The sequence below is a fragment of the Coptis chinensis genome, chromosome 5, assembly GCF_015680905.1.
Source record: "Coptis chinensis isolate HL-2020 chromosome 5, ASM1568090v1, whole genome shotgun sequence".
Taxonomy (NCBI): Eukaryota; Viridiplantae; Streptophyta; class Magnoliopsida; order Ranunculales; family Ranunculaceae; genus Coptis; species Coptis chinensis.
This window is the reverse complement of record NC_141460.1, coordinates 49725100-49753083: the sequence shown is the minus strand read 5'-3', so window position 1 is coordinate 49753083 and position 27984 is coordinate 49725100. Positions and strand designations below refer to the sequence as shown.

The following is a 27984-nucleotide window of genomic DNA, read 5'->3' as shown; positions in this document are numbered from 1 at the left end:
CAAGGATCTTCCATTTCGCCTTATATATGATGTGGCATGTCTCCCATCGAGAACGTATCCTCGGAAGGAAACATCTCTCGAGTGGTCATCCATTGTGCCACTCTCGGTTCTTTCGGTGAGTGATCAACTTCGTGTAATGATGTGTCAAATCGGCAGTACTCATCATCACTATTGCTAGTATCACTATCTGATGATGCCAATGAATAAGATTCCACTGAGAGCTGCATAAATTCTTCCTCTAAGTTGTAGGGCGGTGTAGTATATCCTCCTGGTAATGCGGGGAGACACGGGGTAAGAGGAAGATAAGTGGTGCGACTCCATCATCTCGTCAATAGCTGTCACCAGCGTTGGACTAACCTCCACATTTTTCATACCTCTTTGGGCTGTCAAAGAATCAAGAAGAAGGGGTTCCTTTGCCAAAGGAAGACAATTAAATCCTTCTTGCGAGCAAACTTCTACTTGCACCTGTTTAAAATTAACTTCCCTATTTTCTACATGTGGTCCGAATCTCCTTTACACTCAGTTGTTGAGGACTTTAAAGCCACCTCACCAACTAAGTCGGTTGTTATGGTCATGAGAACCTATAGAAATATCTTCAACAGAATTGGCGAATCCAGAACATCTGTGCGGTTCTCCTCTCCTGAAGCTTGAACGGTGTCCACGACATCTTTTGAACTTTCCCCAAGTTGCCTATGGCCTCTTCTACTTCTTGTATAATTTTCTTTTTCAAGGGGCCAGTGAAACCTGAATGTTTGCTACTCACTAAACTTTTTAGAAGTCCGGTCCATCCAATCCTTAAACTCCCCGCAGCCAAAGAACATAATACTCTTTCTTCATGAACTCCACTCTATTCATTAGGCCAACTATACTGCTTCACTATCGAAACGACATTTTCCTCCCCTCGCTTCGATTTCACTTTCGATGAGCCCGAATCTTGCTCAACAGCCTCGAAAAGAATAGACCTCCTCCTTGGGACAATTTTTTCTGTCATAAAGAGAAAGTTGTTAGATAGCTCGGATATTAGTGTGGATGACATGAGAGGGGAAAAACAAGTCGCCAACATATGACCCCATATAATTGTTCACATGTTGAGAAACATGGCTTTCATGTGCTAACCCTTTGTTATTCAATGAGTCAAATTAACCCAATTTCAATTAGAATAGTCACTAACCCCTCGTCTCTGGTGGTGAGAGTTCCCTCATCTTCATCATTGTCTATAGCAGGGCAATAAAAACCAAATCCAAAGCAGGTCTTTTCAGCTTGCTTGCAATAACAATTTGCCTCTTCCAAGATTTTCTAGTTGTGATTCCTCTTTCACCTAATTTCAGCTAAGTCATTCAATCACGGAAAGGAATAAGTTACATTAGGAGCATGAGATTTGATTAAATCAAACGACCCATGCTTCAAATATTACACCCCCTAAATCCGTCAAAAATAAGTACAAAATGACTATCTGGGTTACCCATATTTGACAATGGTTAAGCAAAAGTGAGAAGTGACTAAGTGAATGATCTGATGCCCCAAAGCAGAGAGATTAGCATGTACTTAATTTTTCAGGATGAGCAAACAAGCTAAAAACTTGCGCCCTGTACCATGGGGCACAACAAATGGGGTTTCCTTCCAACCACAAACTTTGAAGAAATGGGAGGCTAGCGAGGATCTCCAACTCTGACACATTGGAAATAACATTGTAAGAAAGATCAAGCCCTTCAATCGACTTCAAAGTCTCAATCCCATTCAAACTAGTCAGAGCATTGTTCCGCAAAACCAGTTTAACTATTGAGCATGCAACCTGCATGATCCAACCATTTCCTAGTTGTAAATTCCAGATAATGGATGAATTGAATTTTTCTTTTACAGCAAAAGCAAAAAGATAGGGGCAAAACTGCAAACTTATATATAATGTCTTTGCTCCTTGCTCTTTATTTGGTGTTCAAGTTGACAAACTATTCTCATCTTCTCTAAATAGCTCCATACTATTTAAGTAAGATTACACAACAGTTCTTGCCCAATGCAAAAACTATTGAAAAATGTAAAGAAGAACTAGTGTTCGACGTTCAGAAGTTTATTAAATTGAATCCTATTCACTCCTTACTGAAAATGAAACACAATTAAGTTGCTTTCTAACCAAAAACTGTTGTTGGACAGTTTCATGAGGCGTCCATGTAAAAACTTTCTCCACCCATCTTCACTCTAGGTCACCAATGTGATATTTTATGTTTCAAAATATTATCCCTGAGTGTAGCAAAGTTTTGCGTCGGTGTGGCTGGGGATTTAAAAAATTCACTTGAGTGCCTCATTGTCTATCCTTTCTAATCTCTCCCCCCCCTAAATGCATTACACTTGCGAGGGTTAATATTAGTCTACATAAGTCGCTAGACAAAATTAGTATGCAACTTATATTGAATCTCTCAGAATCTCATTGCTCTAAAGATGGGAAAATAAATCACACTAGAGTATAAGATCCTACTATCCATCAGAAGTTTGATCATGGCGTATGTATGGCGTATGTGTGGTCATTAGACAAACTCGAAGTCCGAAGGTTATATGAGATTCCATGCAGGGTTGATACATAAATGTGATTAAAAAAAATGATTTCCAACACTTGAAACAAACTTAACTAGTGAGTTTGTATATGCTGCTCATTGATGATGAATGACAATTAGACTAAAACACTAAAGAGAAGTAGTAACATACCTCACTTAGGGAAGATATAGAGCGCAAGTGATTAAACCCAAGATCCAAGTAACTTAACTTAGTACATTTCTTCAAATTATCCCCTTTGCCAAACCTATTCCTACTCTCGACATTAGGAAGCAATTGCAAAGAATCATCCATGAGTAGCTAGCAATCCATTACAAGGACAGGAAACTAAGAAAAGCCTATTCCAGACGGCAGAGTCCTTAATATCCACTATCCTACTAGCAAACACGTGGCGCAGCACATCCTGAATTATTAAATTATTAATGAGAAACTAATAATAATAATAATAATAATAATAATAATAATAATAAAAGTTTGTATTGAATTATTAAAGAAACTTACAGTGGAATTATGAAGAATGAGTTTCTCCAAAGTATGTCTGAGTTGGAGAAGACCTTTAGCAGGTGAGGTGGAAAGATCACAACCACGGAGTTCCAAAACTTTGAGTCTGCCAAACGGTAATAAAGAAAGCGGAGTTGGATCTCTATCGGGTGGTGGGAGAACTGAAACGACTTTCAACGAAGTCAAGAGTCTCAAAATCCTACGTAATTGTTCCAACACACGATGATCACCGAGATCAGATATATATCCAGCATACACAAATCATAACTTGGGGTTTTAGACGATAGAAAATCGGAGAAGATGAGAAAAACCCAAAAAAAATTCAGAAGGAGTTAGGGTTCTTACAGTGAGAGTGTGTGTGGGCAGAGAGAGAGGGAGGAGACTGGAGAGTGTAGCAGCGGTGAGAGAGAGGGAGGAGACTGGAGAGAAAGTAAAGTTGTGTTTTATATTTCAAGATTTTAATTTGCAACACTTCTCACACAATTTTTAAGCGTTAGCAATTAATTCCAAAAATTCACCTAAATAAATTAACGCTTTATAACATTGCTAACGCTTATATAGCGTTGGCAACTTGCTAACGGTAAATAACCGTTGCAAAGCAAAAAAGGTATGTGTTGCAAATATCCTATTATGGTGTAGTGATAGTCGGTACAAATTGTCCACCCCAAACTTCACCACAAGTATTTTCAAACCTCCCAATATTGAATTCTTGATCAACACAAACACACATCATAAGATACGTTTTAATCATAAAATACCTATGAGGGCATGAGATTTATACATTAGAATTAAAATAACTTTTATTTTCCAGTAAGCAACCTTGTCCAAAGTTTACTTAGGTACATGGTGCTTAAATCAATCAACATATAAGTACTTAATGTGTCCCACATCTATCCAATAAACAAATACTAGTTATATCAAACGACACAAGAATAATGGAGGTTCACGTAAACCTTCAGCTTCTTAAATAAAGCATGACAATTTTCAGTTCCACAACATCAATGGCATCTAAAGCCTGCTATAGTTGTATCAATATAATCCTGCTATAATACAAGAAGCGCATGACAACTTTCAAGTTCCACAACGTCAATAAAGGCATCTAAAGCTTGCTATAGTTGTATCAATATAATCCTGCTATAATACAAGAAGCACGTCTGAAGCCGTAAATCCTTTATACACGTAAAGAAAACATAACACCTAGCTCAAAACAAAAAACAGTGAATTACCTCATGACATTTTAATATGCCAAATTTCCAAAGGATAGCTCTACTTTCATCCTCAAACTTTGCAAGAAAGTCAAGCACCATCCAAGAATAACTAAACTGTATGTAAAGCAAAGAATGATCTGCTAAGAGAAAAACTCAAATAAGAACACAACACTCGAAGTTCTAAGCATGGTTAGAGCAGAAAAACTCAGGCTAACAAATCCAAAGTGATCAGACCCTCGTGCTTTTAATTACCTAAACTGATAAGTAGAGTATGCTAAAGTAAATTTGTGCCTAATTTAAACTCTTAAAACCGAAACCGTACATGGGGTACTCAGTCATATATCATAGTAACGGTGAGGCTCTCAAGTAATTGTTTGCAGGCAGAATTTAAGCACTCAATCCCCTAAGCACTGCATTGAACTTATGAACACATGTGTACACATGGGTGGGACAACCTTAACATGTCCAAACAAAAAAGAACTGTCTCTTGATTCGTTGATGATGAGTGCACCTAGGAAAAACCATATTTGTTGGTTTACATACAAGTGAATAACAGATTTGACATGTAAGCAATGTGTATAATGGAACTTTATCCATCTTGATGGAGAACTGGGTCCAATTACAATGAAAAACTAACCTCGAGTGTAGGACTAGGTGCCATGACAACTGCATTAAGTGGTTGACAGATCCAACTCTTTCAAAGACGTTTACAGATGCTATTGAACACTTAACAAAATATTGGTATTATATACGGTGCCTGAAAATCAAGGAAACATACCTTGTTAGAAAGAAACCAATGTATAAAACTTTGTAATTGATAAAGATTGTGAAACAGTACTTACTACTTGCCTTCTAGTTGTATAGTACTCGACTATTTGTACCCCCCATCAACCCTATTGACCAAAATTCCCAAGCATCCAACTGCTTTAGAATGGAGAAAATTATCAAAAACTGAAAACGCGGTGAAGATACGAAGATATAGAAAGAAAGAAACATAAATTATTATTATCTTATCATCCACCTCAATATATAAGTGATTAACAAGTCCACCAAAGACTATACAACAACTTCATGATGTATATCACCATACAATGCAATGATAGCCAAGGTATTAAATGAGCCTTTGAAGTTTCTCTTGTACTCAATTGGTTCTTGAACTGCAAAAGCTTCCAAAATATTTGTGGCTGATAACACTGAATGTCAAGGTGGTGGCACCTGCAAAATCAGAATACCAAATTAAAGAGAGAGAGAAGAGGAAAACAACTTGACATGTTAAGGGGCAGGGGAGAATGCTTTTAACATATATTCAAATTTAGGACTTTGGTCAAAAAATAAATAAATGTACCTTCAAACTAGATAATACCAAATAGTTAAGGGAATAGCTATCCACAGAACTCAAGACTTCCAAAGAATATGTGTCAGCATTATGCAAGATGCTACTTCCAAAAAGAAAAACTTGTGGTGCTTATCAAATCCATAAAGTATACCTTCCAAGATTTAATTGTTTTATCATTAGTAGAGAAAAGAAACAAGGAACTGTTAGCTGTCTGGCACCATCTTATCTTGTTGATTTTCTCCTCTATTTCCAAGCTCTAGAGGTAGTCGAACTGAATTACAGAAAAGAAAAACATTATTAAATGGGGATCACAAACATTAAAATCCAACAAGCACAATAGTGTGTACTCATACAGATTCTTATGAGGTGTAATTGAGAAGATAATACCTCGGGCTAGTGGCTTTGAAACTCTGTTTTTATAGCGGAACTCGTGGATGCACGCCTCTTGATTGGGTAGACCATCCTAACATACTAATGTAAAAGCCAGTAGCTAGGATAATTTCACATGGTAGATAAAAATATTCACAAGAGCATAAACCATCACAACATGGACTGCACCTAGCAAAGGGCTATGAAGTGTTGGTATGCAAAAACAAAAGATGATTCCCTATCCTTACCTGCAAAAACAAAATGATTTTAGGAATAAAGTCAAGATAGACCTTTAATGCTTACTATTCAAGATATGCTAATATGATTGTCAAAACATATTAAATGTGTAACCTCACTATATGCATGGGACCTAGTCTATTCTTGTCATGAGTGCATACAAGCTCAAAAAAGCAATCTAAAGGCCACTAGAATGAAAGTACCACTAAAACCAGACGCAAAAAGCTTATGCATTCAAACCCAAAATGCTTGGTTTCAAACCAGAGAAGCTAAATACCATCAATTGTACAAAAGTTCCACCTTCAGCAGCTGCAAAGTATCGAGGGGATGACTTTGGCATGGTATCATCATAGAAGTCCCTTTCATCGGATATTTCAATATAAATAAATAAAAGGAAGTCAGTTAGAAAACAAATAGGTAAAAGGGAGACAGGCAGAGAGAGATTACCTATGCTATGCCAAGCTTAGGCATACTACAAACACGCAGGCTTGAATGGATTGCTTTCTCAGATTGCAATTTTTCTGTTTTGTACATATATGGTTTGAGTGAGTTTGACTGAGAACAAACATTTTCATTTTCACGAACAGGCATTGTTTGTAGTGAATATGCTACTATTAACTCCTTAGTTGTTGTCAAAGCTAAAAACCATTTTAGCCAACCTCATGTACAGACAAAAGAGTAATCTCTAGGATTTTAACTTGCATACATAAAGACATTCAAGGACCAAATGATTAAAAAATATACAAAAGCACAAAAAACATACTCACCACTTCACCAGTCATCATATCCTCCATGAGACCAGCATAGCCCTTTCAAAACCACCATGCTTATATAAAGTCATTACACATCTATATTGTTGGGCCTTGCTTAATTCCTACAAAATTATGAAAGAATGAATTCTTTGAAAGGCAGCATAGTTGAGAGAGAGATATTACTTGTATTATCCCGAACTCAAGCATACGAAGACCAATTCTTCACTTTACAAACATCGACGCCCATGTTTCAATTCTTCAAACTCCAAAACAAGCAATCATAGCCTGTCAATCATAGTTGTTTGTTTGGGAATAAGTTTCAAAAATACATCAGGGTGGATCATGCCCTCATTAAAAGCTCAAGGGGTACACATTTTTTAACAACAACCATTTACACATATAAAGAAGAAAGAAATCCAACATTCCTTGAGTACCTTCTTATAATTAGAATTTCACAGCCTTTAATATTTCAATCAATTCAAAGCATAATCTTATAAAACTAAGAGCGTAAGAAAGAACTAGGTTCAAATCATATAGTAGGACGGTTCACAATAAAATAGTAAACTTAGTTCAGGATGAGCAGCGTGTACTAAACTAAGTTTTAACCAATAGTTCACACTAGTGAATCAATTGGTTATGAATGAGGTGAAACAAGCTTAAGGTACAAGAATCAGCAACAAGGCAAGTTCCACAAACAAAAAAAATTCTTTGAGGCTAAGGTTTACTATTTAGAAATATTTCAAGTGATAACATGCTTCCCTAATTAAGCAAATTGGATAGTCAACTACATGAGGTCAACAAATAAAATAATGCAATAAAGCAAAAAAAAAAAAAACTAGAGAATGCACGACATGGGTATCTTACATGATGATCCTAAGTTTATGTGAATGGTGTGATTCCATTTGACTCTTACCAAGAACACATGAATGACAAAGATATAAACCTATATTGCATGGGTACGGGTACGAGTGTCCGATTTGGACACGGGTACAACAATTTGGACACGGCAAGTTGTAAATAGTCAGACATGGGGACACGCCTAATATTTTTAATTTTATATATTTTTTTAAATTATTTGATATTGCCCGGCCATTAGTCTTTTAAAACAATTATTACTTGAATATAAGGCCCATTAACCATTTAAAATAGTTATTACTTGAATATAAAGTCCATTAGCCATTTAAAACAGTTATTACTTGAATATAAGGCCCATTAGCCCATTAGCTTTTTAGAAACCAAGGTGTAAAAGTTTAGATCTTGAATATAATACCCATTCTAGAAAGGCCCAAGTCCACCTTCATTTAAAACTGTCCATTTTGTAATTGTCTTCCTTAACTTTAGGTCTTCTTCTCAAACTAGCACAGCACCATGGTAGAAAGTAGAAAGTAGAAACCCTAGACCTCTCTCTCTCTCTTTCACAACAACCATGCCTCTCCTCATTTCTCATTTCTTCATAAGGTGAATCTCTCTCTCTCTCAAACAACCACGCCTCTCAACGACCAGATATGTTATCCGTTAACAAGACCGCGACCGCGGGACACGACACGCCACCAATATCAAATATACCCATGCAACACAGGTGTAAACCAAAAGACCCCTCTATACCATTCGTTTTTTTTATTATTCGATCACCATTAAAAGTGAACACTTCTCAAATTGAAGTTGACATAAAAGACATTATATAAAATAAACTTCATACAAAACTCCAATAGCAAATTCCATACAATCTTTCAGTATGTCATACAAAGCAAAGCAAAACAAAGCAAGCAATTATCTTGAACACAATTAAATCAGCAAAACTCATCACTGAACCCAACATGATAAATAGATCTCTCATCTATTTCCAGCATCACCTCGCCAACAAATGATCAATCAAACGCATGCCCCATTCTTTGAAGGCATATTTCACATCAAGTATATTGTGCCTCTTCTAGACACCAACACCATTAATAAAGGATAGAAAATTATTTTCCATAACATAGCAACACTCAACCTAGGAAATTACTCCACTTTTTAAGCCTTAAATTGGTCAAGGTGCATCCATAAGGGTTGAACCCTTAAACTAAAAGTAATTGTTGTACCATTCCCTTCTTCAAATTTGCAAGAACACCGAAGTTCGCGAAGCAAGTATCTAATCAAGCTAAAGCTTTTGATAAACTAACCCAAAAGCTAAACCTCTAGATTCTTTTGAGAATAAAAAATCATGGATCTATTCAAAGCTTTTATGATTTCCATCGATATAGATTTGAATAGACTATATTCTATCAAGCATTCAAGCCTAATTCAATCAAATCTCACAATCTCTAGCAAGGAACCATGAAACTTGTACCGAACAAAAAGAAGAACAAAAGGAGGGAGAGAAGACGACTTTACAAAAGAAATCAAAACCCTAGTAGCAAATAGCGGCAAAATGCAGCAATCAAAACCCTATTTTTATTTTTAGCATATGTGATATTTCTCTTTTTTAGATTAGATTACATGAAGCCAAAGAACTAAAAACTCCCTGCTTAACTTTTCTTTTTTCTTTTTCTTTTTTTTTCTTTTTTTTCCTAGCATGATGTTTAGCTTTGTCACACATTACTAAAGCGTCACTAAATATCCAATAAATGTTACAGAATAATTCAAGAATTTGAATATATACTTACTAACGGTTAGAAACATTGATAACGGATAATAAGTGTGAAAAATTACCTAATGAATCAATATATGTTACAAATAAGAAATCCCAAAGGTTGCAAAATCACCCAAATGGTGCAAAGGCAAAATGGACTAAGAATATACCAAATTGAGAAAAAGGCAAAGAGATGTAAAATTGAGATGTATATACTTGATTTGATTATGATCACCACCAGAAGTAGCATTTGATAATGCCCAAGCAGCCTTTTTCTTAATATCAAACTCAGTAGTTTGGAGCAAACGAACTAAGAGGCCAATAATATCTGCGGCAATTACACCCTGTCGTAGAATAACAACATATATTAATGTAAGAATGGATTAAATTAAATAATAAAGGAATATTTTTAAGATAAGTTTTATATTCTATGCGGTTAAAAAGCATGAGCACCCCAAAACCGGAGAGCTTTTGCGGCCTTGTTCACATCACATTTCATTTCTTTCACAACCAAATGAAGGTATAAAAAAGCAATGTTTTCTTCACTTTAAAAATCTGGTAACATTCTAGTGGGTTTTAACCTAAACTTAGCCTAATTCAAAGGATTTTATATGCTAATTATACTGACCAAAATCCTTACAAAGAAAATATAAACTCTTATAAAATTTTTGCAATCTTGAAGTGGCGGCAATGTTTTAAACTCAAATTACATCTTATTTCAAAGGATTTCGGTTGTGGAAGCACACCTACCAAGTCCTTGAACCAACATACAATATCGGGATAAAAAAAAAAATCGATTCACAAGAGCGCACAAAATAGAGTAATAATAGAATAGTGAAAGGAGAATATATTTCCGTACCTATATCTAATCCTTATTTCCCGATAATATTTGAAATGGTCCATCAAGCTTCTTTCTTGATACTTTCTTCATGGATTATTTGTTAACAAGCTCAACAAAAGGAAGCTTTGAAAGTTGATTATAGCCATGTATAACTAATGACCTTGCGTTGATTTTTGCATGGATGCCTTATTTGAATTTTGATTCCCCGGGCATAAAGTATGTAAAACGCAAGAATTAGCTAAGCCAAGCAATATCTCTAGAGATTACCACAAACGTCAAGTCAAATGTAATAAATCACATTACGTACACTGAACTGGTGGTGCTATCCTCAGTCAGTAATTACACCTAAGCAATCACCTATAAATAGGATAACCATAACTACTTAGATTGATTTGATCGTTATCTATCAAATCATGAGTAGGCAACTTCAATTCTATTATGGAGTGAAATATTGTTGTCATTATACGTGTCGTATTGCCAACTATCTTGTGACTAGCTAGGGGATGAATTTGTAACATTTATAAATACATGTACTTAAAATTTTCGTACCTGAGTGTTTAAAAAATTACTTGGGGCATTCACTTGTTAAATTCAGTTTCATGCAAGGTTTACAATTGGGCCGAGATTTTTCACGAGGAATGAATAATCGATGAAAGTAAAGAGTTCTTACTGAATGAGATAACCCTAGTTGAAAAGTACCTCGATACAAATTATATTAAAACGAATATTACAACATGACACTTCATTCATTTCAAAATTTCGACATAGCCTCCTTTATATTTTTAACGTTTTTAAGAATGTGAGACCTGCATAATGCATTTTCAACCAAATCCAACAAAAGCAAGGAAACAATTAGAGTTTACAATACATTACATAAAATAAGATAACATCGCTCCCCGCCCCCCTCAGAAGACGTTATTACATAAACAAACAACACTAAATGCTACACGTTGGGTGCAACATGTTCCAATCTTAATGTACACGGCACGAATAACATATTATGTCAAATCGCATATCAAAATCCATTCATAAAACATGATTCAAATAGATACATTTTATTTATTCTTCATTTAAATAATATACAAACGGATTCCCGCATATTTAACTAATTAACATGTGAAGGTAAAATATCTGCATTAAGCAACTTCATCATTTCTGTATCATCTTACTCAAGGTAGTCTTGGAATTGACATATTAATAAAGAGATGTTAGTGCAATAAAAGATGTAGCAAAGCTTCAGGCTCAAAAACTTTAAAAGACATTCATACTAATATTACAGGAATATTTGCAAATGCCAATTTTAAATCCAAAAGTGTAGCAAATATATGAAAGCTTAAAATTCTTTATGAGCCCAGGGCATTCTTAAAACACTAATAAAATTCAAGTTCGATCATGCAAACACTAGAACAAAAATAAAATACAACACCAGTTATTTCACTAGCAACAAACTCAACCATACTAACACGCAGTTCTGATTTTAACCACTCACATACCGCGGTTTAAATAGTGAGACCAGAAAAGGTCGAGAATGGTAACAAATAAATACTTGAGAACTAAATTCAAAACCCACGAATAGTGTATATTTTAGGTTGTACATGTATATAAAATGTGTCACCGCTTTAATGCTTAGCATTAGTCTTAATACACTACACCATAACAGGCTATTACTAACGGCAAAAAACCATTGCGAATAATTTTCACAACGCTTAAAAAGCGTTACAAATATGGCGTGGGTAAAGTGTTGGAAATGTTTACAACGGTTAAAAAGCGTTGCAAACCAAATTTTCTAACAGTTATTAACTATTGCAGAGTGACAATTACTACTGTTTAAAAGCATTGCAAACCATATTTTCCAACGGTTATTAACCGTTGTAGAGTGACAATTACTAACGGTTAAAAAACGTTGCGTAGTTTGATTTGCAACGATTATTGATGGATGTTTTAATATTTATTTTTTGCTTTGCAATGGTTTATAATCGTTACTAATGTGTTGATATGGTCAAAAAAATTCTTTTAATTTTTTTCCTGCCCTAAACCTGCACCTCCTGTTTTCATATAGAAACAAATAAAATTACCAATGTTTTTTCATACCATTTGACAAGTAAAATAAACACAAGTAAACGTCTGAAAAAAATATTATATTCATTGAACCATATATGTAACTTCAAAAGAGTTTTGAGGGTTACAAATTCAGATTTACTAAGAGTTACAAATTTCTATACGATTTTCCAAACAATCCCGAACGGGCGGCAGCAAAGTAGTTCCAGTTTCCCTGCAAAGTTAAAATATGATCATAAATCGGTAAAAATTGTTCAACTGTTTAATTTATGAATAACTAAGACTATATTGAGATTAAATAAGAAAAAGAAACAGTACTTGCCATAAACTATGCCCACCAGAGAAAGAGCAGAATAAGAATCTTTCCCATCAGTTGCCTCTCTAGCAGCACGTAATGTCTCTTTTGCCTTGAGCCAATCATCATTCTTAAGCTCCAAAGCACCAATCATCATTCTTATATATTCAACATTTGGAAGCCCAACTCCTAACCAAAATGACCTAACACTATATGACAACAATATACAAAAAAAAACAAAATATAATATAAAAATAAATAAAAATAAAGAAGTAATAATATGTGAGCAAATGAAACTTGAACAAAGGTTCGGGGCACAAATCTTACAAATGGAGATTTTAAAATCCATAACCCTATTTCTGAACATGCAGATTTGGGAGGAGCTTGATAGTGATTTCATGATTCATAAACATCCCTTTGTGCAACACAATAAATCTAGTCTACCAAAAATGAAAAAGAGTGTTATTGTGTGCCAAAACATAGTTTGTACTCATAAACTTTGGAGCATCCAACTTAAAACAATTGCCTACGAGCAGAGCAGCACCAGCCCCGGGAACTATATACTATTATGCACGGCCTTCAATGTCCCATGTGGGACTATATTAAACATCTCAATATGCCTCATATGTAGCGTTACTTAGGCCTAACATGTGGACAAACATACTTAGGTGACATGGAGTAATTAGGCCAAATACAACGGTACCGCTCACGGCGATCCGGTACCATCTTGAACTTTAGAGCGTCCAACTCAAAACCAATTTCTACGAGTAAAGCATCTAAGGGAGGCCGGGAGTTATATACTGTTGTGTAAGGCTTTCAATGTTCTGGAAGGGATTTTTTTTACTTTGCTTGACCAAGTAATGGGAATTTCAGATGCTCCACTAAGTCTCAAGGAAAAATGTGGGAACCACACAACTAATTAGGCTGATTTTTGTGCATATTATCTCCCCGCCATGGAGATCATCTTCATGAAAAATCAGCTCATTTGAAAAGGTTCAACCTTATCAATAGAGTTTGAAAAATGTAAAACACTGGAACTCAAAGACAACTTTTGGCGCGGTTAGAAATGTCTAAATGAGATGATTTGTGGTTAGAATGAAATCCACTAAGAATAAAGCATACCCACACAAAAGGTCAGGCGCCAATTCGTCTTCAAGCCCACCTTGTTTCAAAGGACTTGGTGGAGTATCTCAAATTCCTATTAGAATGATGATCACGTCAGATGAAGATCATGGACTCCAAAGATCATATCGTTGGTAAATCTCTAACCTTGTTAAAAGGATTGAGAGTTATTCTCCAAATAACGGATGGCCCAAATATTTAGCAACTTGAATAAATATCCTCCTGTGAATATGATAAGTTCAAAAGTGTCACAAAGACTTAACTTTTGGGATGATAGTCTCTATGACATCAAATCAACGGCAGCCAGAAATATATAGAAACGGGAGGAGGAGGGAAGAAGGAAAAGATGAATGGAAGAAGGAAAAGATGAAGAGGTATAAATATAAGTATCTTAAGACAATCTAATTGTCTAACAGAAAATGGCCATGTTTCCTAATCTAAAAAGGAATTAATTATTCAAGTAAACAAGTTCCATTTCCTTAAACTATTTTATAGTAATCTAATGTGGTCCTATCTTTTTTTTTTGGAGTAAGGCCAATATTTTTCAGAAAACCGAAGCCGGTTATTATTAAAGACACTTCACTTTATAATTAATCAAGATAAACTTATAAATACAAAAGGACTGGAAATACCTTTCAAAGCTTTCACATATTCCTCCAAACCAAAGAGACCCGAAGCTCCTTGCAGATCACGGGAATGGTAGTTTTTAGTAGTATTAACATGCAGGATGGTGCTTTAGTAGTATTAACACATGCCTGAGAGATAAATTTGAGTAAATATAATTTCTGGGGATAGTGAGATAGGTAAATCAGGATGCTTTCTTACATTTGTGAAAGGAAGATATATTTATAAGTACCAAACCAGAACTAAGGGAAAAAAATTAAGGAAGTCGAGGTGGCCTACATGGCCAACATATAAGCAAAACAAGGCAGAAAACACCCACATGCGCTAAAGTCAGGAAAAACTCACTCTCACCCTAAGAAAGTATCTCATATAAAACAAAGTAATCAAACGGAGTACCGTCAAGTTCCTCTACCACAATACAAAGATAAGAACTTTTGCTCTTAATAATTGAACTAAGAAAAAAAGACTCAACGATCAACATGCCTCTTAACTCCATCAAGAATTGCCTTGCCTCGGAAGAGGTGCGACGTGTACCACAGTGCTAAATGGTCTTTCACTGAACCCGCTCCAACTACATTATGTTAGAGGGAGAACTGAAATACCATCAAACAATCCAAGAGGACAGACATTAGCAACGTCACTCCCCATACCATAATGGTCTTCTCTAAGAATTTTTTTTATTCTGGAAGCTTGATTAGAACAATAATTAAACAAGGATCTTCCATTTAGTTATATATATGAGGTGGCATGTCTCCCATCGAGAACGTATCCTCGAAGGAAACATCTCTCGAAAGTGGTCATCCATTGTGCCACTCTCGGGTTCTTTTCGGTGAGTGATCAACTTCGGTAATGATGTGTCAAATCTGCGAGCACTCATCATCACTATTGCTAGTATCACTATCGATGATGCCAATGAATAAGATTCCACCGAGAGCTGCATAAATTCTTCCTCTAAGTTGTAGCGGCGTGTAGTATATCCTCCCGTAATGCGGAGGAGACCACGGGGGGTAGAGGAAGATAAGTGGTGCGACTCCATCATCTCGTCAATATAGCTGTCACCGGCGTTGGACTAACCTCCACATTTTTCATACCTCTTTGGGCTGTCAAAGAATCAAGAAGAAGGGTTCCTTTGCCAAAGGAAGACAATTAAATCCTTCTTGCGAGCAAACTTCTACTTGCACTGTTTTAAAATTAACTTCCCTATTTTCTACATGTGGTCCGAATCTCCTTTACACTTTCGGCTGTTGAGGACTTTAAAGCCACCTCACCAACTAAGTCGAAGTTGTTATGGTCATGAGAACCTATAGAAATATCTTCAACGAAATTGGCGGACTCGAGAACATCTCGTGCGGTTCTCCTCTCCTGAAGCTTGAACGGTGTCCACGACATCTTTTGAACTTTCCCCAAGTTGCCTATGGCCTCTTCTACTTCTTGTATAATTTTTCTTTTCGGGCGGGGCCGATGAAACCCGAATGTTTGCTACTCACTAAACTTTCGGAAGTCCGGTCCATCCAATCCTTAAACTCCTGCAGCCAAAGAACAGAATATACTTTCTTCATGAACTCCACTCTATTCATTAGGCCGGCTACTTACGCTTCACTATCGAAAGCGACATTTTCCTCCCCGCCGGTTTCACTTTTCGCATGAGCACCTAATCTAACGCTTCAATGACCTGAAAGAATAGGCCTCCTCCTTGGGACAATTTTTTCGTCATAAAGAGAAAGTTGTTAGATAGCTCAGATATTAGTGTGGATGACATGAGAGGGGGAAAAACAAGTCGCCAACATATGACCCCATATAATTGTTCACATGTTGAGAAACATGGCTTTCACGTGCTAACCCTTGTTATTCAATGAGTCAAATTAACCCAATTTCAATTAGAATACTCACTAACCCTGTCTCTGGTGAGAGTTCCCTCATCTTCATCATTGTGTATAGCAGGACAATACAAACCAAATCCAGCAGGTCTTTTCAGCTTGCTTGCAAGAACAATTTGCCTCTTCCAAGATTTTCTAGTTGTGATTCCTCTTTCATCTAATTTAAGCTAAGTCATACAATCACGGAAAGGAATAAGTTACATTAGGAGCATGAGATTTGATTAAATCAAACGACCCATGCTTCAAATATTACACCCCCTAAATCCATCAAAAATAAGTACAAAATGACTATCTGGGTTACCCATATTTGACAATGGTTAAGCAAAAGTGAGAAGTGACTAAGTGAATGATCTGATGCCCCAAAGCAGAGAGATTAGCATGTACTTAATTTTTCGGGATGAGCAAACAAGCTAAAAACTTTATACTGCACCATGGGGCACAACAAATGGGGTTTCCTTCCAACCACAAACTTTGAAGAAATGGGAGGCTAGCGAGGATCTCCAACTCTGACACATTGGAAATAACATTGTAAGAAAGATCAAGCCCTTCAATCGACTTCAAAGTCTCAATCCCATTCAAACTAGTCAGAGCATTGTCCCGCAAAACCAGTTTAACTATTGAGCATGCAACCTGCATGATCCAACCATTTCCTAGTTGTAAATTCCAGATAACGGATGAATTGAATTTTTCTTTTACAGCAAAAGCAAAAAGATAGGGGCAAAACTGCAAACTTATATATAATGTCTTTGCTCTTTGCTCCTTGCTCTTTATTTGGTGTTCAAGTTGACAAACTATTCTCATCTTCTCTAAATAGCTCCATACTATTCAAGTAAGATTACACAACAGTTCTTGCCCAATGCAAAAACTATTGAAAAATGTAAAGAAGAACTAGTGTTCCACGTTCAGAAGTTTATTAAATTGAATCCTATTCACTCCTTACTGAAAATGAAACATAGTTAAGTTGCTTTCTAACCAGAAACTGTTGTTGGACATTTTCATGAGGCGTCCATGCAAAAACTTTCTCCACCCATCTTCACTCTAGGTCACCAATGTGATATTTTATGTTTCAAAATATTATCCCTGAGTGTAGCGAAGTTTTGCGTCAGTGTGGCTGGGGATTTAAAAAATTCACTTGAGTGCCTCATTGTCTATCCTCTTTCTAATCTCCCCACCAAAGAAAATAAAACTCGTACCGTACACTTGCGAGGGTTAATATTAGTCTACATAAGTCGCTAGACAAATTTAGTATGCAACTTATATTGAATCTCTCAGAATCTCATTGCTCTAAAGATGGGAAAATAAATCACACTAGAGTATAAGATCCTACTATCCATCAGAAGTTTGATCATGGCGTATGTGTGGTCATTAGACAAACTCGAAGTCCGAAGGTTATATGAGATTCCATGCAGGGCATGCGTTGATACATAAATGTGATTAAAAAAAATGATTTCCAACACTTGAAACAGACTTAACTAGTGAGTTTGTATATGCTGCTCATTGATGATGAATGACAATTAGACTAAAACACTAAAGAGAAGTAGTAACATACCTCACTTAGGGAAGATATATAGCGCAAGTGATTAAACCCAAGATCCAAGTAATTTAACTTAGTACATTTCTTCAAATTATCCACTTTGCCAAACCTATTCCTACTCTCGACATCAGGAAGCAATTGCAAAGAATCATCCATGAGTAGCTAGCAATCCATTACAAGGACAGGAAACTAAGAAAAGCCTATTCCAGACGGCGGAGTCCTTAATATCCACTATCCTACTAACAAACACTTTAAAATTCGCAAATGATCCTGAATTATCCCCGAATTATTAAATTATTAATGAGAAACTAATAATAATAATAATAATAAAGTTTGTATTGAATTATTAAAGAAACTTATAGTGGAATTATGAAGAATGAGTTTCTCCAAAGTATGTCTGAGTTGGAGAAGTCTTTAGTTTATAGTAATCAAATTCTAAGTAAAAATAAAAAATAATAAGCATGGAGTTTTGCTTGAGGTCATAAGATCTAATTGTATAAAGGATCCGAAGTTTTTGATAATTACTTTTTATTATTTCCTCCAGATCCATTTTATTTCTACCTAGATTCATAATTAGTAATCGTAAAGACTCTATAAACAAACATAAAAAGTCAATTCTTATCGGTTATGAAAAAAAAAAAAAAAAATGATGTTCCCTTACCTTATTAAAATGTAGAAAATAAAGAATAGAAATCTTGCTTTTATTTTTCTAGATTCCCGATAACTTCCATTTTTACTAGGAATCCCTGTTGGATAGTATTCTAACGAATCCTTTGATAACTTGTAAGAAACTCTTTTGGTCTTTATTAGAAGATAAGTATAAGAAAACAAGAATAATCATAAATATAAAGGTAAATAGGTACACTTATTTAGTTCTATATTTCTTGTACCTATACCTATTATTATATACTGATAATAGATATACTTATCATAAGATATCTTTAAAACAGGTACAAATATTAAATTGAGGTATCCATTCTATGACAACTTTCAACTTACCCTCTTTTTTTGTGCCTTTAGTGGGTCTAGTATTTCCGGCACTTGCAATGGCTTCTCTATCTCTTCATGTTCAAAAACACAAGATTGTCTAGATTATTCAGGACCTAATCTCATCCATTTTTTTCAAGGCTCGGACTTGGATCATAATACAGATATCCATTTAGTAGAATAGGGTAACGGTGAGGTGTCTTCTTCCTAACACAAAACGAAAAAAGTCATATATGGTAGTAACCATGACATGATATATGGTATGGTGCATTATATCTATTTTATTTTTATTTAAAAGGAATTAGCAAATGTCTAAAATGAAAAGTAAAAGTATCTATATGGATGTAGATATCCATAGTGGGATCATATGAAGATATATATATATATATTATCTAACTGATTCGATGAATTACTCCTAATGGTTCACATGATAATAATAGTGCTAGTTGATGAGAGTTACTTCGGGAATAAAAAAAACTAAAGAAAGTCAAATTAATTTGGGTTATTCTCTCAATTCCAATAAAATGAAACAACTGGATCTAGTATGAACTGGCGATCAATACCCATATGGATAGAACTTATAGCTGGGTCTCAAAAACAAGTAATTTCTGCTAGGCAAGATCCTTTTTAGGCTCACTAGGATTCTTATTGGTTGGAACTTCTAGTTACCTTGGTAGGAATCTTATATCCTTATTTCCTTCTCAGCAAATTCTTTTTTTTTTTTCCACAAGGGATCGTTGATGTCTTTCTATGGGATCGAGGTTTGTTCATTAGCTCCTATTTGTGGTGCACAATTTAGTGGAATGTAGGTAGTGGTTATGATAGATTCGATAGAAAAAAGGGAATAGTGTGCATTTTTTGTTGGGGATTCCCTGGAAGAAACCATCGCATCTTCCTTTGATTCCTTATGAGAGATATTCAGTCGATTAGAATAGAGGTTAAAGAAGGTATTTACCCTCGGCGTGTACTTTATATGGAAATCAGAGGCCAGGGTTTAGCAGGTGAGGTGGAAAGATCACAACCACGGAGTTCCAAAACTTTGAGTCTGTCAAACAGTAATAAAGAAAGCGGAGTTGGATTTCTATCGGGTGGTGGGAGAATTGAAACGACTTTCAACGAAGTCAAGAGTCTCAAAATCCTACGTAATTGTTCCAACACACGATGATCACCGAGATCAGATATATATTTAGCATACACAAATCATAACTTGGGGTTTTAGACGATAGAAAATCGGAGAAGATGAGAAAAACCCAAAAAAAATTCAGAAGGAGTTAGGGTTCTTACAGAGAGTGTGTGTGGGCAGAGAGAGGGGGAGACCGGAGAGTGTAAGCGGTGAGAGAGAGAGGAGAGAAAGTAAAGTTATGTTTTATATTTCAAGATTTTAATTTGCAACACTTCTCACACGATTTTTAAGCGTTAGCAATTAATTCCTAAAATTCACCTAAATAAAGTAACGCTTTATAACATTGCTAACGCTTATATAGCGTTGGCAACTTGCTAATGGTAAATAACCGTTGCAAAGCAAAAAAGGTATGTGTTGCAAATATCCTATTATGGTGTAGTGATAGTCAGTACAAATTGTCCACCCCAAACTTCACCACAAGTATTTTCAAACCTCCCAATATTGAATTCTCAATCAACACAAACACACATCATAAGATACGTTTTAATCATAAAATACCTATGAGGGCATGAGATTTATACATTAGAATTAAAATAACTTTTATTTTCCAGTAAGCAACCTTGTCCAAAGTTTACTTAGGTACATGGTGCTTAAATCAATCAACATATAAGTATTTAATGTGTCCCACATCTATCCAATAAACAGATACTAGTTATATCAAACGACACAAGAATAATGGAGGTTCACATAAACCTTCAGATTCTTAAATAAAGCATGACAATTTTCAGTTCCACAACGTCAAGAAAGGCATCTAAAGCCTGCTATAGTTGTATCAATATAATCCTGCTATAATACAAGAAGCGCATGACAACTTTCAAGTTCCACAACGTCAATAAAGGCATCTAAAGCTTGCTATAGTTGTATCAATATAATCCCGCTATAATACAAGAAGCACGTCTGAAGCCGTAAATCCTTTATACACAGAAGAAAAACATAACACCTAGCTCAAAAACAAAAAATAGTGAATTACCCGCAACATTTTAATATGCCAAATTTCCAGTGACAACTCTACTTTCATCCTCAAACTTTGCAATGTCAGAAGCACCATCCAGTAACTAAACTGTATGTAAAGCAAAGAATGATCTGCTATGAGAAAAACTCAAATAAGAACACAACACTCGAGTTCTAAGCATGGTTAGAGCAAAAAACTCAGGCTAACAAATCCAAAGTGATCAGACCCTCGTGCTTTTAATTACCAGACACTAAACTGATAAGTAGAGTATGCTAAAGTAAATTTGTGCCTAATTTAAACTCTTAAAACCGAAACCGTACATGGGGTACTCAGTCATATATCATAGTAACGGTGAGGCTCTCAAGTAATTGTTTGTAGGCAGAATTTAAGCACTCAATCCCCTGAGCACTGCATTGAACTTATGAACACACGTGTACACATGGGTGGGACAACCTTAACATGTCCAAACAAAAAAAAACTGTCTCTTGATTCGTTGATGATGAGTGCACCTAGGAAAAACTATATTTGTTGGTTTACATACAAGTGAATAACAGATTTGACATGTAAGCAATGTGTATAATGGAACTTTATCCATCTTGATGGAGAACTGGCTCCAATTACAATGAAAAACTAACCTCGAGTGTAGGACTAGGTGCCATGACAACTGCATTAAGTGGTTGACAGATCCAACTCTTTCAAAGACGTTTACAGATGCTATTGAACACTTAACAAAATATTGGTATTATATACGGTGCCTGAAAATCAAGGAAACATACCTTGTTAGAAAGAAACCAATATATAAAACTTTGTAATTGATAAAGATTGTGAAACAGTACTTACTACTTGCCTTCTAGTTGTATAGTACTCGACTACTTGTACCCCCCCCCCATCAACCCTATTGACCAAAATTCTCAAGCATCCAACTGTTTTAGAATGGAGAAAATTATCAAAAACTGAAAACGCGGTGAAGATACGAAGATATAGAAAGAAAGAAACATAAATTATTATTATCTTATCATCCACCTCAATAAGTGATTAACAAGTCCACCAAAGACTATACAACAACTTCATGATGTATACCACCATACAATGCAATGATAGCCAAGGTATTAAATGAGCCTTTGAAGTTTCTCTTGTACTCAATTGGTTCTTGAACTGCAAAGCTTCCAAAATATTTGTGGCTGATAACACTGAATGTCAAGGTGGTGGCACCTGCAAAATCAGAATACCAAATTAAAGAGAGAGAAGAGGAAAACAACTTGACATGTTAAGGGGCAGGGGAGAATGCTTTTAACATATATTCAAATTTAGGACTTTGGTCAAAAAATAAATAAATGTACCTTCAAACCAGATAATACCAAATAGTTAAGGGAATAGCTATCCACAGAACTCAAGACTTCCAAAGAATATGTGTCAGCATTATGCAAGATGTTATTTCCGAAAAGAAAAACTTGTGGTGCTTATCAAATCCATAAAGTATACCTTCCAAGATCTAATTGTTCTATCATTAGTAGATAAAAGAAACAAGGAACTGTTAGCTGTCTAGCACCATCTTATCTTGTTGATTTTCTCCTCTATTTCCAAGCTCTAGAGGTAGTCGAACTGAATTACAGAAAAGAAAAACATTATTAAATGGGGGATCACAACATTAAAATCCAACAAGCACAATAGTGTGTACTCATACAGATTCTTATGAGTGTAATTGAGAATATAATACCTCAGGCTAGTGGCTTTGAAACTCTATTTTATAGCGGAACTCAGGATGCATGCCTACTGATTGGGTAGACCATCCTAACATACTAATGTAAAAGCCAGTAGCTAGGATAATTTCACATGGCAGATAAAAAATATTCACAAGAGCATAAACCATCACAACATGGACTGCAGCTAGCAAAGGGTTATGAAGTGTTCTTATGCAAAAAACAAAGATGATTCCCTATCCTTACCTGCAAAAAACAAAAATGATTTTAGGAATAAAGTCAAGATAGACCTTTAATGCTTACTATTCAGGATATGCTAATATGATTGTCAAAACATATTAAATGTGTAACCTCACTATATGCATGGGACCTAGTTTATTCTTGTCATGAGTGCATACAAGCTCAAAAGCAATCTAAAGGCCACTAGAATGAAAGTACCACTAAAACCAGATGCAAAAAAGCTTATGCATTCAAACCAGAAATGCGCTGGTTTCAAACCAGAGTACCTAAATACCATCAATTGTACAAAAGTTCCGCCTTCAGCTGTTGCAAAGTATCAGGGGATGACTTTGGCATGGTATCATCATAGAAGTCCCTTTCATCGGATATTTCAATATAAATAAATAAAAGGAAGTCAGGTAGTAGAAAACAAATAGGTAAAAGGGAGACAGGCAGAGAGAGATTACCTATGCTATGCCAAGCTTAGGCATACTACAAACACGCAGGCTTGAATGGATTGCTTTCGCAGTTGCATTTTTTCTGTTTTGTACATATATGGTTTAAGTGAGTTTGACTGAGAACAAAATTTTTCTCAGAAACTCATTTCACGAACAGGCTACTATTAACTCCTTAGTTGTTGTCAAAGCTAAAAAGCATTTTAGCCAACCTCATGTACAGACAAAAGAGTTATCTCTAGGATTTTAACTTGGGTACATAAAGACATTCAAGGACCAAATGATTAAAAAATATACAAAAGCACAGAAAACATACTCACCACTTCACCAGTCATCATATCCTCCATGAGACCAGCATAGCCCTTTCAAAACCACTGTGCTTATATAAAGTCATTACACATATATATTGCTGGGCCTTGCTTAATTCCTACAAAATTATGATGAAAAGAATGAATTCTTTGAGAGGCAGCATAGTTGAGAGAGAGATATTACCTGTATTATCCCGAACTCAAGCATACGAAGACCAATTCTTCACTTTACAAACATCGAGGCCCATGTTTCAATTCTTCAAACTCCAAAACAAGCAATCATAGCCTGTCAATCATAGTTGTTTGTTTGGGAATAAGTTTCAAAAATACATCAGGGTTGATCATGCCCTCATTAAAAGCTCAAGGGGGTACACATTTTTAACAACAACCATTTACACATATAAAGAAGAAAGAAATCCAACATTCCTTGAGTACCTTCTTATAATTAGAATTTCACGGCCTTCAATATTTCAATCAATTCAAAGCATAATCTTATAAAACTAAGAGCGTAAGAAAGAACTAGGTTCAAATCATATAGTAGGACGGTTCACAATAAAATAGTAAACTTAGTTCAGGATGAGCAGCGTGTACTAAACTAAGTTTTAACCAATAGTTCACACTAGTGAATCAATTGGTTATGAATGATGTGAAACAAGCTTAAGGTACAAGAATCAACAACAAGGCAAGTTCCACAAACAAAAAAAATTCTTTGAGGCTAAGGTTTACTATTTAGAAATATTTCAAGTGATAACATGCTTCCCTAATTAAGCAAATTGGATAGTCAACTACATGAGGTCAACAAATAAAATAATGCAATAAAGCAAAAAAAATAACTAGAGAATGCACCTGACATGGTATCTTACATGATGATCCTAAGTTTATGTGAATGGTGTGATTCCAATTGACTCTTACCAAGAACACAGGAATGACAAAGGTATAAACCTGTATTGCATGGGTACGGGTACGAGTGTCCGATTTGGACACGGCAAGCTGTAAATAGTCAGACACGGGGACACGCCTAATATTTTTAATTTTATATTTTTTTTTAAATTATTTGATATTGCCCGGCCATTAGTCTTTTAAAACAATTATTACTTGAATATAAGGCCCATTAACCATTTAAAATAGTTATTACTTGAATATAAAGTCCATTAGCAATTTAAAACAGTTATTACTTGAATATAAGGCCTATTAGCCCATTAGCTTTTTAGAAACCAAGGTGTAAAAGTTTAGATCTTGAATATAATATCCATTCTAGAAAGGCCCAAGTCCACTGCTCATTTAAAACTGTCCATTTTGTAATTGTCTTCCTTAACTTTAGGTCTTCTTCTCAAACTAGCACAGCCGCCATGGTAGAAAGTAGAAAGTAGAAACCCTAGACCTCTCTCTCTCCTCTTTCACAACAACCACGCCTCTCCTTATTTCTCATTTCTTCATAAGGTGAATCTCTTTCTCTCTCAGAAATCAACCACGCCTCTCAACGAATCTGTATTGTGTCTGTGTCTGTGTCGACATGACACGACATAACACGGGACACGCCACCAATATCGGCGTACCCATGCAACACACGTGTAAACCAAAAGACCCCTCTATACCATTCATTTTTTTTATTATTCAATCACCATTAAAAGTGAACACTTCTCAAATTGAAGTTGACATAAAAGACATTATATAAAATAAACTTCATACAAAACTCCAATAGCAAATTCCATACGATCTTTCAGTATGTCATACAAAGCAAAGTAAAACAAAGCAAGCAATTATCTTGAACACAATTAAATCAGCAAAACTCATCACTGAACCCAACATGATAAATATATCTCTCATCTATTTCCAGCATCACCTCACCAACAAATGATCAATCAAACGCAGGCCCCATTCTTTGAAGGCATATTTCACATCAAGTATATTGTGCCTCTTCTAGACACTAACACCATTAATAAAGGATAGAAAATTATTTCCCATAACATAGCAACACTCAACCTAGGAAATTACTCCAATTTTTAAGCCTTAAATTGGTCAAGGTGTATCCATAAGGGTTGAACCCTTAAACTAAAAGTAATTGTTGTACCATTCCCTTCTTCAAATTTGAAAGAACACCCTGAGTTCGGCAAGCAAGTATCTAATCAAGCTAAAGCTTTTGATAAACTAACCCAAAAGCTAAACCTCTAGATTCTTTTGAGAATCAAAAATCTTATGGATCTATTCAAAGCTTTGCGATTTCCATCGATATAGATTTGAATAGACTATATTCTATCAAGCATTCAAGCCTAATTCAATCAAATCTCACAATCTCCAGCAGGGAACCATGAAACTTGTACCGAGTACCGAACAAAAAAAGAACAAAAGGAGGGAGAGAAGACGACTTACCGAAATTAAAACCCTAGCAGCAGCAGCGGCAGCAACAACGAAATCAAAACCCTATTTTTATTTTTAGCATATGTGATATTTCTCTTCTTAGATTAGATTAGATGGGCGCCGAAGAACTAAAAAACTCCTGCTTAACTTTTCGTTGTTTTTTTTTTTTTTTTCCTAGCGTGATTTTTAGCTTTGTCACACATTACTAAGCATCACTAAATATCCAATAAATGATACAGAATAATTTAAGAATTTGAATAGATACTTACTAACGGTTAGAAACATTGATAACGGATAATAAGTGTTAGGGCAGGGATCGGGTCGGGTTTGGGTCGGATATGGCTATATCCGAATCCAAATCCGAATAATTTCACAATATCCGAATCCGAATCCGAACCCGATTATATCCGAAATTTAATATCCGAATCCGACCCGAATCCGACTAACCCGATCGGATAACACTAAAAATTCAAAAAAAGCCCAAAAATTATATCTGAATCCGAACCCGACATACCCGAATCCGAATCCGACCCGAATACATAAACGGATACAAAAATCAACCCGAACTCGATATATTTGGTAATCGGGTCAGGTCGGATTCAGGTCTACCCGACCCGATTCCTTGCCCTAATAAGTGTGAAAAATTACCTAATGAACCAATATATGTTACAAATAAGAAATCCCAAAGGTTGCAAAATCACCCAAATGGTGCAGTTGCAAATGGACTAAGAATATACCAGTTGAGAAAAAGGCAGAGAGATGTAAAATTGAGATGTATATACTTGATTTGATTATGATCACCACCAGAAGTAGCATTTGATAATGCCCAAGCAGCCTCTTTCTTAATATCAAACTCAGCAGTTTGGAGCAAACGAACGAAGGGGCCAATAATATCTACAGCAATTACAGTCTGTAGAATAACAACATATATTAACGTAAGAATGGATTAAATTAAATAATAAAGGAATATTTTTAAGATAAGTTTTATATTTTATGCAGTTAAAAGCCCCCCCAGCTGGGAGAGCTTTTGTCGGCCTTGTTCACATCACATTTCATTTCTTTCACAACCAAATGAAGGTATAAAAGCAACAACTGTGTTTCTTCGCTTTAAAAATTCAAGTAACATTCCTAATTAGGTTTTAACCTAAACTTAGCCTAATTCAAGGATTTTATGTGCTAATTATACGACCAAAATCCCTACAAAGAAAATATAATTAAACTCTTATAAAATTTTGCAGTCTTGAAGTGGCAGCAATGTTTTAAACTCAAATTACATCTTATTTCAAAGGATTTCGGTTGTGGAAGCACACCCACTAAGTCCTTGAACCAACATACAATATCAGGATAAAAAAAAAATCCCAATTCACAAGAGCGCACATAATAGAGTAATAATAGAATAGTGAAAGGAGAATATATTCGCACCTATATCTAATCCTTATTTCCCACAATAATATTTGAAATGGTCCAGCAAGCTTCTTTCTTGATACTCTTCTTGTGATTATTTGTTAACAAGCTCAACAGGCAAGGAAGCGCTTGAAAGTTGATTATAGTCTGTAAAAAGTAGAAGAAAATCATCAAAGACAAAACAAAGTAAAGATTCAAAGAAGTTAAAAATAGGGTCTTTTTGTAGTACGTCACACTATATTAGCGCGATTTTGAGTTTAGTCAGACGAAGTTCAAAATTTTGATTTTAGTTACACTCTGTCACTAAGTCTGTCTCAAGCTGTTAGTCAACGTATTTGATTAGGCGATGGATGACTGAGAAAGAAAGAATGTAGTAGATGTTCGAATTTCAATCAACGATATGTAGAAGAAAGCAGATAATTCATCAGTTGATATATTTTTAATAGAACTTAACTGAAATCCAACACTCCCAGCAAGAGCTTAACAAGCCAAGGATTTTGTCATTCGTA

At 35.3% G+C, this 27984-nt stretch overlaps 1 long non-coding RNA gene and 1 pseudogene across 5 annotated transcripts; both read right to left on the bottom strand.

Annotated features, from left to right (window-relative positions):
- Positions 1-20: 20 nt before the first annotated feature.
- Positions 21-27637, bottom strand: LOC147497777 (uncharacterized; annotated as a pseudogene). The gene is made up of 16 exons (XR_015196881.1): positions 27494-27637; positions 26854-26981; positions 23898-23999; positions 23726-23832; positions 23418-23490; positions 22749-23326; positions 22055-22633; positions 5096-5174; positions 4891-5010; positions 4367-4393; positions 3046-3306; positions 2698-2947; positions 1546-1792; positions 1172-1318; positions 601-968; positions 21-511 (listed from the first exon to the last, which is right to left on the bottom strand). The product of XR_015196881.1 is annotated as an uncharacterized LOC147497777 (transcript).
- On the bottom strand, positions 12519-14563 carry LOC147497778 (uncharacterized). Of its 4 annotated transcripts, XR_015194145.1 has the most exons (6): positions 14507-14538; positions 14022-14096; positions 13875-13950; positions 13080-13187; positions 12796-12961; positions 12519-12671 (listed from the first exon to the last, which is right to left on the bottom strand). It is a non-coding gene; the product is annotated as an uncharacterized LOC147497778 (long non-coding RNA). The 4 variants fall into 4 exon arrangements; XR_015194142.1 differs by lacking the exon at positions 13080-13187; XR_015194144.1 differs by lacking the exons at positions 13080-13187; positions 14022-14096 and having other exon boundaries at positions 14507-14531.
- Positions 27638-27984: the final 347 nt, after the last annotated feature.